This window comes from Tachyglossus aculeatus, chromosome 21 (genome assembly GCF_015852505.1).
Source record: "Tachyglossus aculeatus isolate mTacAcu1 chromosome 21, mTacAcu1.pri, whole genome shotgun sequence".
NCBI lineage: Eukaryota > Metazoa > Chordata > Mammalia > Monotremata > Tachyglossidae > Tachyglossus > Tachyglossus aculeatus.
In genome coordinates, this window is record NC_052086.1 from 52,158,426 (window position 1) to 52,174,669 (window position 16,244).

A 16,244-nucleotide genomic window follows, 5' to 3' on the forward strand; every position below is an offset into this window, starting at 1 on the left:
CCAGTCTGTTGTACTCTTCCAAGCACTTAGTACAGTGCTCTGTAAACTGTAAGTGCTCAATCAATATGATTGATTGATGAATAGAAACTGCCACACTGCTCACTACTGATACACAAAGTTGTACTCTAATATACAAAACCGGAGCATTTGGCTCATACCATACTGTAGATTAAAACTGAGGAAAATTATTTGAAATTGATCTTGAACTTCTTGCAGTTTAAGGAATAGACCATCAAATAGACCCCTTTATTGGCACTAAAACTGTCTACATTGTAAAATATTTTTAAAATCACTGTAATGATTGTATTGTACTCTCCCAAGGGCTTAGAATAGAACTTTACACACAGTAAGTGTCCAATAAATACCACAGACTGAATGAAAACATTGGAATTGCAATTGTCTGTTATTTTCTCAGTAGTTTTCAATTTTCATTTCATTTCCATTCTAGACTTAAATTCACATACCTGATCAGCACTCAGTTCTAGGTCAGCTTCATCCTTACTTTTTTTTGGTTTTGGCTTTTTAAAAAAATGATACTTAACTGTTTTGTTTTTGTTGTCTGTCTCCCCCTTCTAGATTTTGAGCCCGTTGTTGGGTAGGGACCAGCTCTATATGTTGCCGACTTGTACTTCCCAAGCGCTTAGTACAGTGCTCTGCATACAGTAAGTGCTCATCATCATCATCATCATCATCAATCATATTTATTGAGCGCTTACTGGGTGCAGAGCACTGTACTAAGCGCTTGGGAAGTACAAGTTGGCAACATCTAGAGACAGTCCCTACCCAACAGTGGTCTCACAGTCTAAAAGGGGGAGACAGAGAACAAAACCAAACATACTAACAAAATAAAATAAATAGAATAGATATGTACAAGCAAAATAATCAATCAATCAATCATATTTATTGAGCGCTTACTGTGTGCAGAGCACTGTACTAAGTGCTTGGGAAGTACAAGTTGGCAACATATAGAGACAGTCCCTACCCAACAGCGGGCTCACAGTCTAAAAGGGGGAGACAGAGAACAAAACCAAACATACTAACAAAATAAAATAAATAGAATAGATATGTACAAGTGAAATAGAGTAATAAACATGTACAAGCATATATACATATATACAGGTGCTGTGGGGAAGGGAAGGAGGTAAGATGGGGGGATGGAGAGGGGGACGAGGGGGAGAGGAAGGAAGGGGCTCAGTGTGGGAAGGTCTCCTGGAGGAGGTGAGCTCTCAGTAGGGCCTATAAATAATAAATACGATTGAATGAATGAACTTAATGATGTGCCAGGCTCTGTACTAAGTGCTGGGGTAGATACAAGATAATCAGGTTGGACCCAGTCCCTGTCCCACATGGGACTCACTACATTAATCCTCATTTTACAGAAGAGGTAACAGAGGCATCGAGAAGTTAAGTGACTTGCCCAAGGTCCCACAGCAGCCAAGTGGCAGAGCTGGGACTAGAACTCAGGTCCTCTGATTCCTAGGCCCGTGCTCTTTCTATTAGATCACTTTGCTTCTCACACGTTCTGGCTGAACAACATCAGTAATGTTTATTGAGTCCCTTTCAGTGTTTGTAATGTTGTAGGCAGACAAGGGCACAGAGGTATCTGGTACTGTAAAGGACACCAGGGATCATATGTCGCAAACCCTGAACCTTCATCAGCCACCTTGCAAGGCTTGCTGCTAATCAGAGAGGGCTAGATGAAAGGGTGTGGATAATAATAATAATAATGGCATTTATTAAGCACTTACTATGTGCACAGCACTGTTCTAAGCGCTGGGGAATTTACAAGGTGATCAGGTTGTCCCACGTGGGGCTCACAGTCTTCATCCCCATTTTACAGATGAGGGAACTGAGGCCCAGAGAAGTTAAGTGACTCGCCCAAAGTCACACAGCTGACAAGTGGCGGAGCCGGGATTTGAACCCATGACCTCTGACTCCAAAGCCCGGGCTTTTTCCACTGAGCCACGCTGCTTCTCATAGATCTGTGGGTGATCTAGGCAAACCACCACTACTGAAAAAACAACTCCGGCAAATATCCTACTGATGGTGGAATCCCTTCTGTCTACCCCCAGCCACAAATCCTCAGCCAATAGGCACCTTTGATTTTTTTTAATGGCATTTGTTAAGCATTTACTATAATAATAATAATAATAATGGTATTTGTTAAGTGCTTACTATGTGCCAAGCACTGTTCTAAGTGCTAGGGTGGGGATATAAGGTGATCACGTTGTCCCCCATGGGGCTCACAGTCTTAATTCCCGGTTTACAGATGAGGGAACTCAGGCCCAGAGAAGTTAAGTGACTTGCCCAAAGTCACACAGCTGACAAGTGGCGGAGCTGGGATTAGAACCCATGACCTCTGGCTCCCAAATGCAGGCTCTTTCCACTGAGCCATGTTGCACTGTACTAACCACTTGGGTAGATATAAGCTAATCATGTTAGAGAAGCAGCGTGGCTCGGTGGAAAGAGCCTGGGCTTTGGAGTCAGAGGTCATGGGTTCAAATCCCAGCTCCGCCAACTGTCAGCTGTGCAACCTGGGGCAAGCCACTGACCTTCTCTGGGCCTCAGTTACCTCATCTGTAAAATGGGGATTAAGACTGTGAGCCCCCCGTGGGACAACCTGATCACCTTGTAACTCCCCCAGCGTTTAGAACAGTGCTTGGCACATAGTAAGCGCTTAACAAATACTACCATTATTGTGTAATAATAATAATAATAATGATAGCATTTATTAAGCGCTTACTATGTGCAAAGCATTGCTCATTGGGGGGTTACAAGGTGATCAGGTTGTCCCACGGGGGGCTCACAGTCTTCATCCCCATTTTACAGATGAGGGAACTGAGGCCCAGAGAAGTTAAGTGACTTGCCCAAAGTCACACAGCTGACAGTTGGCGGAGCCGGGATTTGAACCCATGACCTCTGACTCCAAAGCCCGGGCTCTTTCCACTGAGCCATGCTGCTTCTCCATACATGTCGCATATAGGGCTCACAATCTTAATCTCGATTTTACAGATGAGGTAACTGAGGCCCAGAGAAGTTAAGCGACTTGCCCAAGGTCACACAGCAAGTAAGTAGAAGCAGAAGCAGAGTGGCCTACTGGATAGAGCACGGGCCTGAGAGTCAGAAGGCCCCGGGTTCTAATCCTGCTCTGTCATTTGTCTGTTGTGCGTCTGATCTACCTATTTAGGGATGCACTTTTCACTTGAAATAGGGGAGGGAGTAGAAGAGGTGTCTTAAATAGTAATTAATAATAATTATGGTATTTGTTAAGCGCTTACTATGTGCCAAGCACTGTTCTAAGCGCCGGACTGTCATTGTCTACCTCATCAAACTCAAGCCTGGCTTAACAAAGGATTGGTCAATCTGAGAAGCAGCATGGTCTAGTGGAAAGGGCACAGGACTGGGATTCAGAAGGGCTCTAATCCTGCTCTGCCACTTATCTGCTGTGTGACCTTGGGCAAGTCCCTTAACTCCTCTGTGCCTCGTCTTTAACTGGAGATTAAGACTGAGCACCCCACTTTTTTTTTAATGGCATTTATTAAGCGCTTACTATGTGCAAAGCACTGTTCTAAGCACTGGGGAGGATACAAGGTGATCAGGTTGTCCCACGGGGGGCTCACAGTCTTCATCCCCATTTTACAGATGAGGTAACTGAGGCACAGTGACATGGACTGAGTCCAACCAGATTAGTTTGCCTGAGCACCCCACTTGTGACATGGACTGAGTCCAACCAGATTAGCCTGTGTCTACTACAGTGCCTGGCATATTTTAAGCCCTTAACAAATCCTATTAAACAAAAAAATCAATCAGTGGTCTTTATTGGACACTTGATGGGTGTTGAGTGCCTCGTGAAACTTTATTTTGCCACGTGGATAGGATGTTACCACTTGTAGGGTCATGTTTGAAAGTGAAGGAACAGCTGCATATATATAGATAGATTATACTACAGAGATCGATCATATATTGTATATGTAATACGCATTTAGGACCGTTCATGGAAAATTGAAGAAACAGCAGTTTCCACCCTCAAAGAGTTCAATATGTAGGATAAGAGGGAGGAACATGGGAGGGGGAAGAGACAAACCAAAAAAAATTTTCAATTTCACAATCAATATTTTAAAAGTATAATATTTCCTAATCAGCAAAATGACTCAGTGAAGGAAGGCCAAACCGCCCCCCTCTTTCCTCTTCTCTCTCAACTCCAACAAACTTAGTGATCGCGGAGTTCCCCCAAAAGTCCAGCCTCAATGGGTGGGGGTTTTGGTGCTCTTGTAAGAATAAAATAAAATAAAAGAATCAGCGTGACCCCATGGAAAGAGCATCCCCACTCTGCCACATACCTGCTGTGTGACCTTAGGCCCTGCACAAGTTCTCTGAGCCTCAGTTACTATTTCTGTAAAATGGGGGTTAAAGCTGTGAGCTTAAAACTGTGAGCCCCACCTGGGACATGGAATAGGTCCACCTGATAATAATAATAATATCTGTTAAGTGCTTACTATTTGCCAAGCACTGGGGTATATACAAGGTAATCAGGTTGTCCCACATGGGGCTCACAGTCTTAATCGCCATTAAACAGATGAGGTAACTGAGGCACAGAGAAGTTAAGTGACTTGCCCAAAGTCACACAGCTGATAAGTGGCAGAGCCGGGATTTGAACCCACGACCTCTGACTCCCAAGCCCGTGCTCTCGCCACTAAGCCACACTGCTTCTCTAACTTGTATCTATCCCCAGGACATAGCACAAATACCATTAAAAAAAACAATATCTTCTTTTCCAATTTCAAATTGTTTTCATGTGTCATTCTGAATAGATCTTTCTCTCTCCTTCCACTGTTTGTCTATGAAACAACTATCTTTTTAGGTATTTCCGCTACTTCTTTTACCATCCTTTCTAGCCATTCAGAGGAACACAACATGGATAGATAGCGATATGTTTGTTTGTTCATTGAAACTCCAATAGTTGTAGAGTACTTGGCCATCATAAATTCATCAGCATGGCTCAGTGGAAAGACCACGGGCTTGGGAATCAGAGGTCGTGGGTTCTAATCCCGGCTCTGCCACTTATCAGCTGTGTGACTTTGGGCAAGTCACTTAACTTCTCTGTGCCTCAGTTTCCTCATCTGTAAAACAGGGATTAAGACTGTGAGCCCCATGTGAGACAACCTGATTACCTTGTATGTACCCCAGTGCTTAGAACAGTGCTTGGCACATAGTAAGCACTTAACAAATACCATCATTATTATTATTATTATTATTCACACAATGTTCTTGTGAGAAAGATTCATGTTTTACAGCAGGTACAACAAGAGTAGCTTATTCAAAATCTCTTTGAGTCAGCAGTAAAGTCATGATTGGGTTTTAGGAGTCCCACCTAATTCTGGTGACTGAATATTGCATCCTGCATGGAACAAAAATTTGGATGTAATGGAAAGGAAAATCTCCATTCTCTCACGTCGGTATTTCAACTCTGACAAATACTATTCACCTTTCAATCAGTCAGTCAGTCATTCGTGTTTACTGAGCACTCAGTGTATGCAGAGCACTATACTAAGCACTTGGGAGAGTACAATAGAACAATAAACAGACATATTGCCTGCCCACAACGAGCTTACTTTTCTAAAGAAGGAGGCAGGCCTTCAGAATATAAATAAATTACCAACATGTACATAAGTTGTTGTCAAATAACTGTTGCCAAATTATACTTTCCAAGAGCATAATACAGTGCTCTGCACACAGTAAGCGCTCAATAAATATGATTGAATGAATGAATGAATGAAAAAGTGCTGTGGGGTTGGGAGTGAGGATGAATAAAGGGAGCAAGTCAGGGCGACGCAGAAGGGAGGAAGAGAAGAGGAAAGGAGGACTTCATCATCATCGTATTTATTGAGCGCTTACTGTGTGCAGAGCACTGTACTAAGCGCTTGGGAAGTACAAATTGGCAACATATAGAGACAGTCCCTGCCCAACAGTGGGCTCACAGTCTAAAAGGGGGAGATGGAGAACAAAACCAAACATACTAACAAAATAAAATAAATAGAAATAGATTTAGAAATAGAAATAGACTTAGGGAAGGCCTCTTGGGGATGTGACTTCAATAAGGCTTTGAAGGCAGGGAATAAGGGGGGCAATATGGCTTTGAAAGCCATATTGCCCCCCTTATTCCCTGCCTTCAGGATCTACAGTATCCAGGCATCATTGGCAGGAATGTCTCTACCACAAGACACGCCCTGGGAATCTCACTGCTGCTCTGTCTACCAAAGAATGGTAAATGGAAGAATAAATTTTGCAGATGTATACCTGAATAGAAGCGCATCCTATGTCAACAACTTACATAAAGCTGAAGCTTCGATTTTGGTTCGAGTTTGAGTGCTACAAAAAAAAGAAACAAAGCCTATGAAAAGTCACCTCTATTTTCAAACAGGTATTATCCATATTTCAAAATGGTCCGTTACATATATCATTTAGTTCTCAGGCAGAGGAAATCCTGTGTGACTGAAATACGCTCGCTCTTACTGTGGTCATATATATATTTTTTCTTTGGGTCAGGGAGAATTGGGTAGGAAAGCACCCTCAGCTGATGTGCGGGGGAGGAACTTTTTAAAACTCTGGTCACGTGTGCTGGCAAAACATGTGGTAAGAGATGGTCTCCTATACTGAGGAGACTTAGCCCATATGAAGAAGTGAGAAGAAAGTGTCAATGAAATGAGGAATTTTCTGCTTTTAACTGAGGATGGCCAGGTAGCCAAGGCTGGGGCTAGCAAATTGGAAATTTCCCTCATTAAAAATGAGCAATAAATTGTGACTCTGTGCTGGGCTGACCAACTAGAGGTTACATGGAAAACCGTGTTGGGAAAAGGCAAAACTAATGCAAGTGGATTTTATCCTGAGCATTTGAAATGGGGCTTAGTTTTACCCAGTTGATTTTATGCCCTGGAACACAAGGCATTTGCCAACTTGCTGATCTCTGCTTCAAATGCCCCTTCCTCACCCACTCATTCCCACCTCTTCACCATCACTGAGGCAGGGCTCTCTTTTGGTGATAATCATCATCATCAATCGTATTTATTGAGCGCTTACTGTGTGCAGAGCACTGTACTAAGCGCTTGGGAAGTACAAGTTGGCAACATATAGAGACAGTCCCTACCCAACAGTGGGCTCACAGTCTAAAAGGGGGAGGCAGAGAACAAAACCAAACATACTAACAAAATAAAATAAATAGAATAGACATCTACAAGTAAAATAAATAAATAAATAGAGTAACAAATATGTACAAACATATATACATATATCATCATCATCATCATCAATCGTATTTATTGAGCGCTGTGTGCAGAGCACTGTACTAAGCGCTTGGGAAGTACAAGTTGACAACATATAGAGACGGTCCCTACCCAACAGTGGGCTCACAGTCTAAAAGGGGGAGACAGAGAACAAAACCAAACATACTAACAAAATAAAATAAATAGAATAGATATGTACAAGTAAAATAAATAAATGAATAGAGTAACAAATATGTACAAACATATATACATATATCATCATCATCATCATCAATTGTATTTATTGAGCGCTTACTGTGTGCAGAGCACTGTACTAAGAGCTTGGGAAGTACAAGTTGGCAACATGTAGAGACAGTCCCTACCCAACAGTGGGCTCACAGTCTAAAAGCGGGAGACAGAGAACAAAACCAAACATACTAACAAACTAAAATAAATAGAATAGATATCTACAAGTAAAATAAAGAAATAAATAGAGTAACAAATATGTACAAACATATATACATATATCATCATCATCATCATCAATCGTATTTATTGAGCGCTTACTGTGTGCAGAGCACTGTACTAAGCGCTTGGGAAGTACAAGTTGGCAACTCTAAAATGGGGATTAAAATGGCACATAGTAAGCACTTAAATATCACAATTATTATTACTATTATTAAGTCAAGTCCAATTTGGACACACAGTCCGATTTAAACAGTCCAAAGGAGGTGGTCACAGTAGAGTGAAGGGTCCCAAACGCAGATTACTAGGGGTACAATACATTGCACCAGGGGGCACTCAATAAATACTGGTACGACTAATATTACTACTTGAAGAATATTGAAGAAGTGAAGGCAGTGGGCGTATACCACCTGTGCAAGGAGTTCGGAAAAGAGTGGGAGGAAGGAGGTGGGGTGATTGAGGGAGAAGATGACTGAATCAAGGGCATGGCCACAGGCTTGAAGGCAGGTGTGCAGTGCCAATGTGAAGGGCAGAAGTGGAAGGGATGAGATCAATCAATCAATCAATCAATCGTATTTATTGAGTGCTTACTGTGTGCAGAGCACTGGACTAAGCGCTTGGGAAGTACAAGTTGGCAACACATAGAGACAGTCCCTACCCAACAGTGGGCTCACAGTCTAAAAGGGGGAGGCAGAGAACAAAACCAAACATACTAACAAAATAAAATAAATACAATAGATATGTACAAGTAAAATAAATAAATAAATAGAGTAACAAATACGTACAAACATATATACATATATACATTATATATAATGGCCCTGGGCCATTTTCTCCTAAAAAGGAGAAAAGAGACCAGAAGCAGCTGCATCTTCTCTCATTTCCACAGTTCAGAGGAAAAGGAGGAACTGGTCTATTCATTGCATTCACAACCCCTTCCAGGCCATCTCATACTTGCACATATCTATTCTATTTATTCTATTTATTTTATTTTGTTAGTATGTTTGGTTTTGTTCTCTGTCTCCCCCTTTCAGACTGTGAGCCCACTGTTGGGTAGGGACTGTATGTGCTGCCAACTTGTACTTCCCAAGCGCTTAGTACAGTACTCTGCACACAGTAAGCGCTCAATAAATACGATTGATTGATTGATTGATCTCATCCCTTCCACTTCTCCCCTTCACATTGGCACTGCACACCTGCCTTCAAGCCTGTGGCCATGCCCTTGATTCAGTCATCTTCTCCATCAATCACCCCACCTCTTTCCTCCCACTTTTTTCCAAACTCCCTGCACAGGTGGTATTCGCCCACTGCCTTCACTTCTTCAACATTCTTCATGTAGTAATATTAGTAGTACCAGTATTTATTGAGTGCCCCCGGTGCAATGTACTGTACCCCTAATAATCTGTGTTTGGGACCCTTCACTCTACTGAGACCACCTCCTTTGGACAGTGCGTCCAAATTGGACTTGACTTAATAGTAATAATAATTGTGATATTTAAGTGCTTACTATGTGCCATTTTAATCCCCATTTTAGAGATGATGTAACTGAGGCCCAGAGAAGTCAAGTGACTTCATTCATTCATTCGATCATATTTATGGAGCACTTACTGTGTGCAGAGCACTGTACTAAATGCTTGGGAAGTACAAGTTGGCAACATATAGAAGCAACGTGGCTCAGTGGAAAGAGCACGGGCTTTGGAGTCAGAGGTCTTGGGTTCGAATGCCGACTCCACCAAATGTCTGCTGTGTGACCTTGGGCAAGTCACTTAATTTCTCTGAGCCTCAGTTACCTCATCTGTAAAATGGGGATTAAGACTGTGAACCCCACATGGGACAACCTGATCACTTTGTATCCCCCCAGCGCTTAGAACAGTGCTTTGCACATAGTAATCGCTTAACAAATGCCAACATTATTATTATTATTATTATTAAATACCAACATTATTATTAAAATGGGATGAAGAGTGTGAGCCCCACGTGAACCTGATGACCTGGTATCCCACCCCAGCACTCAGAACAGTGCTTGGCACATAGTAAGCGCTTAACAAATACCAACATTATTAAAATGGGGATTAAGAGTGTGAGCCCCACATGGGACAACCTGATTACCTTATATAATAATAATAATAATAATAATAACAATGATGGTATTTGTTAGACACTTAAAAAATACCAACATTGTTATTAAAATGGGATGAAGAGTGTGAGCCCCACGTGAACCTGATGACCTGGTATCCCACCCCAGCGCTCAGAACAGTGCTTGGCACATAGTAAGCACTTAAGAAATACCAACATTATTGAAATGGTTTATATGTTTTGTTGTCTGCCTCCCCCTTCTAGACCGTGAGCAAGCTGTTGGGTAGGGACCGTCTCTAGATGTTGCCAACTTGTCCTTCCCAAGCGCTTAGTACAGCGCTCTGCACAAAGTAAGCGCTCAATAAACATGATTGAATGAATGAATGAATGAATGAATGAATGGTATATATTTGGTTTATATGTTTTGTCGTCTGCCTCCCCCTTCTAGACTGTGAGCCCGCTGTTGGGTAGGGACCGCCTCTATGTGTGGCCAACTTGTACTTCCCAAGCGCTTAGTACAGTGCTCTGCACAAAGTAAGCGCTCAATAAACACGATTGAATGAATGAATGAATGAATGAATGAATGAATGATATATATTTGGTTTATATGTTTTGTCGTCTGCCTCCCCCTTCTAGACTATGAGCCCGCTGTTGGGTAGGGACCGTCTCTAGATGTTGCCAACTTGTCCTTCCCAAGCGCTTAGTACAGTGCTCTGCACACAGTAGGCGCTCAATAAATACGATTGAATGAATGAATGAATGAATGGTATATATTTGGTTTATATGTTTTGTCGTCTGTCTCCCCCTTCTAGACTGTGAGCCCGCTGTTGGGTAGGGACCATCTCTAGATGTTGCCAACTTGTACTTCCCAAGCACTTAGTACAGTGCTCTGCACAAAGTAAGCGCTCAATAAACACGATTGAATGAATGAATGAATGAATGAATGGTATATATTTGGTTTATATGTTTTGTCGTCTGCCTCCCCCTTCTAGACTGTGAACCCGCTGTTGGGTAGGGACCGTCTCTAGATGTTGCCAACTTATCCCTCCCAAGCGCTTAGTACAGTGCTCTGCACAAAGTAAGCGCTCAATAAACACGATTGAATGAATGAATGAATGAATGAATGAATGGTATATATTTGGTTTATATGTTTTGTCGTCTGTCTCCCCCTTCTAGATTGTGAGCCCGCTGTTGGGTATGGACCGTCTCTAGATGTTGCCAACTTGTCCTTCCCAAGCGCTTAGTACAGTGCTCTGCACAAAGTAAGCGCTCAATAAACACGATTGAATGAATGAATGAATGAATGAATGGTATATATTTGGTTTATATGTTTTGTCGTCTGTCTCCCCCTTCTAGATTGTGAGCCCGCTGTTGGGTAGGGACCGGCTCTAGATGTTGCCAACTTGGACTCCCCAAGCGCTTAGTCCAGTGCTCTGCACACAGTAAGCGCTCAATAAACACAATTGAACGAATGAATGAATGGTATATATTTGGTTTATATGTTTTGTCGTCTGCCTCCCCCTTCTAGACTGTGAGCCCGCTGTTGGGTAGGGACCGGCTCTAGATGTTGCCAACTTGGACTCCCCAAGCGCTTAGTCCAGTGCTCTGCACACAGTAAGCGCTCAATAAACACGACTGAATGAATGACTGAATGAATGGTATATATTTGGTTTATGTTTTGTCGTCTGCCTCCCCCTTCTAACAATAATGACGGCATTTGTTAAGCGCTTACTACGTGCAAAGCACTGTTCTAAGCACTGGGGAGGATACAAGGCGATCAGGTTGTCCCACGGGGGGCTCGCGGCCTTCATCCCCATTTTCCAGATGAGGGGACTGAGGCCCAGAGAAGTGACTTGCCCAAAGTCACACAGCCGACACTGGGCGGAGCCGGGATTTGAACCCGTGACCTCTGACTCCAAAGCCCGGGCTCTTTCCACTGCTTCCCTCGACTGAACGAATGAATGAGTGGTATATATTTGGTTTATATGTTTTGTCGTCTGCCTCCCCCTTTTAGACTGTGGGCCCGCTGTTGGGTAGGGACTGTGTCTTTATGTTGCCAATTTGGACTTCCCAAGCGCTTAGTACAGTGCTCTGCGCATAGTAAGCGCTCAATCAATACGATTGATGATGGCGGCTTCGCCTGAGGCGAGGCCGAATCACCTCAGGCCAGGCCGAATCACCTCAGGCCGGGAGAGGGGCGGGCCCGACCGGAAGTGACGTCACGGCGGCGCTGGGGGCGGGGCCGGGCCTGAGGCGATCGTTGAGCGCCGTCGGCCGCTCCTACAGCGCGAGGGGACCGTCGTCGTCGTCGTCGCTGTGGTGGTGGTGGTAGTGAGCGCCCCGGCGCGCTATGTAGGAGCAGGGCCCGGCCGCCATTCCTCCCTCCTCCTTCCTTCCCGCCCAGAGGCCCCGACCCTGCCCTTCTGGCGTCGTCGTCGTCGTCCTCCCCGGCCGCCGCCATGAAGAAGCAGTTCAACCGCATGAAGCAGCTGGCCAACCAGACCGTGGGCAGGCGAGTCTCCCCTCAGCGCCACAAACCGGGGGGGGGCGTCCAGCACACTCCTTTCACTCAGTCCTTCCTTCAGTCCTATTGATTGAGCGCTCACCGGGTGCAAGGGCACTGGACTAAGCGCTTGGGAAGTCCAAGTCGGCAACATTTATTTATTTTATTTTGTTAGTACGTTTGGTCTTGTTCTCTGTCTCCCCCTTGTAGACTGTGAGCCCGCTGTTGGGGAGGGACCGTCTCTGTGTGTTCATTCATTCATTCGTATTTATTGAGCGCTTACTGGGGTTCATTCATTCATTCATTCGTATTGATTGAGCGCTGACTGTGTGCAGAGCACTGGACTAAGCGCTTGGGAAGTCCAAGTTGGCAACATATAGAGACAGTCCCTACCCAACAACAGGCTCACAGTCTAGAAGGGGGAGACAGAGAACAAAACAAAACATATTAACAAAATAAAATAAAGAGAATATGTACAAATAAAATAGTAAATACGTACAAACATATATACAGGTGCTGTGGGGAGGGGAAGGAGGTAAGGCGGATGTGTTGCCAACTTGGACTTCCCAAGCGCTTAGTCCAGTGCTCTGCGCATAGTAAGCGCTCAATAAATACAATTGATGATGATGATGATGATGACTAAGCGCTTGGGAAGTCCAAGTCGGCAACATTTATTTATTTTATTTTGTTAGTGTGTTTGGTTTTGTTCTCTGTCTCCCCCTTTTAGACTGTGAGCCCGCTGTTGGGTAGGGACCGTCTCTATGTGTTGCCAACTTGGACTTCCCAAGCGCTTAGTCCAGTGCTCTGCACATAGTCAGCGCTCAATAAATACAATTGATGATGATGATGATGATGACTAAGCGCTTGGGAAGTCCAAGTCGGCAACATTGATTTATTTTATTTTGTTAGTATGTTTGGTTTGGTTCTCTGTCTCCCCCTTTTAGACCGTGAGCCCACTGTTGGGTAGGGACTGTCTCTATGTGTTGCCAATTTGGACTTCCCAAGCGCTTAGTGCAGTGTTCTGCACATAGTAAGCGCTCAATAAATACGATTGATGATGATGACTAAGCGCTTGGGAAGTCCAAGTCGGCAACATTGATTTATTTTATTTTGTTAGTATGTTGGGTTTGCTTGTCTGTCTCCCCCTTTTAGACTGTGAGCCCACTGTTGGGTAGGGACCGTCTCTATGTGTTGCCAACTTGGACTTCCCAAGCGCTTAGTCCGGTGCTCTGCACACAGTAATTGCTCAATAAATACGATTGATGATGACGACTAAGCGCTTGGGAAGTCCAAGTTGGCAACATTTATTTATTTTATTTTGTTAGTATGTTTGGTTTTGTTGTCTGTCTCCCCCTTTTAGACTGTGAGCCCGCTGTTGGGTAGGGACCGTCTCTATATGTTGCCAATTTGTACTTCCCAAGCACTTAGTACCGTGCTCTGCACATAGTAAGCGCTCAATAAATACGATTGATGATGACCGTCTCTATATGTTGCCAACTTGGACTTCCCAAGCGCTTAGTACAGTGCTCTGCACACAGTAAGCGCTCAATAAATACGATTGAATGAATGAGTGAATGAACCTCTCCCATCATTCATTCAATCGTATTGAGCGCTTACTGTGTGCAGAGCACTGTACTAAGCGCTTGGGAAGTACAAGTTCTCCCCCTCCTTCCCCTCTCCATCTCCCCCGCCTTACCTCCTTCCCCTCCCCACAGCACCTGTATATATGTATATATGTTTGTACGTATTTATTACTCTTTTATTTGTACATTTTCTTTCATTTTATTTTGTTAATATGTTTTGTTCTCTGTCTCCCCCTTCTAGACTGTGAGCCCGCTGTTGGGTAGGGACTGTCTCTATATGTTGCCAACTTGGACTTCCCAAGCGCTTAGTACAGTGCTTTGCACACAGTAAGCGCTCAATAAATACGATTGATGATATATGTATATATGTTTGTACATATTTGTTACTCTATTTTACTTGTACATGTCTATTCTATTTATTTTATTCTGTTAGTATGTTTGGTTTGGTTCTCTGTCTCCCCCTTTCAGACTGTGAGCCCACTGTTGGGTAGGGACTGTCTCTATATGTTGCCAACTTGGACTTCCCAAGCGCTTAGTACAGTGCTTTGCACACAGTAAGCGCTCAATAAATACGATTGATGATGATGATGATGATATATGTATATATGTTTGTACATATTTGTTACTCTATTTTACTTGTACATATCTATTCTATTTTGTTAGTATGTTTGGTTTTGTTCTCTGTCTCCCCCTTTCAGACTGTGAGCCCACTTTGGGTAGGGACTGTCTCTATATGTTGCCAGTTTGAACTTCCCAAGCGCTTAGTACAGTGCTTTGCACATAGTAAGCGTTCAATAAATACGATTGATTGATCTAGAGCCGGTCCCGACCCAACAGCAGGCTCATCATCATCATCATCAATCGTATTTATTGAGCGCTTACTATGTGCAGAGCACTGTACTAAGCGCTTGGGAAGTACAAATTGGCAACATATAGAGACGGTCCCTACCCAACAGTGGGCTCACAGTCTCAAAGGGGGAGACAGAGAACAAAACCAAACATACTAACAAAATAAAATGAATAGTATAGATATGTACAAGTAAAATAAATAAATAAATAGAGTAATAAATATGTACAAACATATATACCTATATACAGGTGCTGTGGGGAAGGGAAGGAGGTAAGATGGGGGGATGGAGAGGGGGACGAGGGGGAGAGGAAGGAAGGGGCTCAGTCTGGGAAGGGCTCACAGTCTAGAAGGGGGAGACAGACAACAAAACAAAGCATATTAACAAAACTCCTTGTTGTCTGTCTCCCCCTTCTAATAATAATAATGATGGCATTTATTGAGCGCTTACTATGTACAAAGCACTGTTCTAAGCGCTGGGGAGGATACCAGATGATCAGGTTGGCCCACGAGGGGCTCACAGTTTTAATCCCCGTTTTACAGATGAGATAACTGAGGCACAGAGAAGTTAAGTGGCTTGCCCAGAGTCACACAGCTGACAAGCAGTGACGCAGGGATTGGAACCCATGACCTCTGACTCCAAAGTCCGTGCTCTTTCCACTGAGCTACGCTGCTTCTAGACTGTGAGCCCGCTGTTGGGTAGGGGCCGTCTCTAGATGTTGCCGACTTGGGCTTCCCAAGCGCTTAGTGCAGTGCTCTGCACACAGGAAGCACTCAATAAATACGATTGAATGAATGAGTGAATGAACCTCTCCCATCATTCATTCAATCGTGTTGAGCGCTTACTGTGTGCAGAGCACTGTACTAAGCGCTTGGGAAGTACAAGTTCTCCCCCTCCTTCCCCTCTCCATCTCCCCCGCCTTACCTCCTTCCCCTCCCCACAGCACCTGTATATATGTATATATGTTTGTACGTATTTATTACTCTTTTATTTGTACATTTTCTATTCATTTTATTTTGTTAATATGTTTTGTTCTCTGTCTCCCCCTTCTAGACTGTGAGCCCACTGTTGGGTAGGGACCGTCTCTATATGTTGCCAACTTGTACTTCCCAAGCGCTTAGTACAGTGCTCTGCACACAGTAAGCACTCAATAAATACGAGTGAATGAATGAATGAACATCCCCCATCCCCCTGCCTTACCTCCTTCCCCACCCCACAGCACCTGTATATATGTTTGTACAGATTTATTACTCTATTTTACTTGTGCATAATAATAATGAGCGCTTACTATGTGCAAAGCACTGTTCTAAGCGCTGGGGAGGTTGCAGGGTGATCAGGTTGTCCCACAGGGGGCTCACAGTCTTACTCCCCATTTTTCAGATGAGGTTACTGAGGCACAGAGAAGTTAAGTAGTAATAATAATAATGATGGCATTTATTAAGCGCTTACGATGTGCAAAGCACTGTACTAAGCGCTGGGGAGGTTACAAGGTGATCAGGTTGTCCCACGG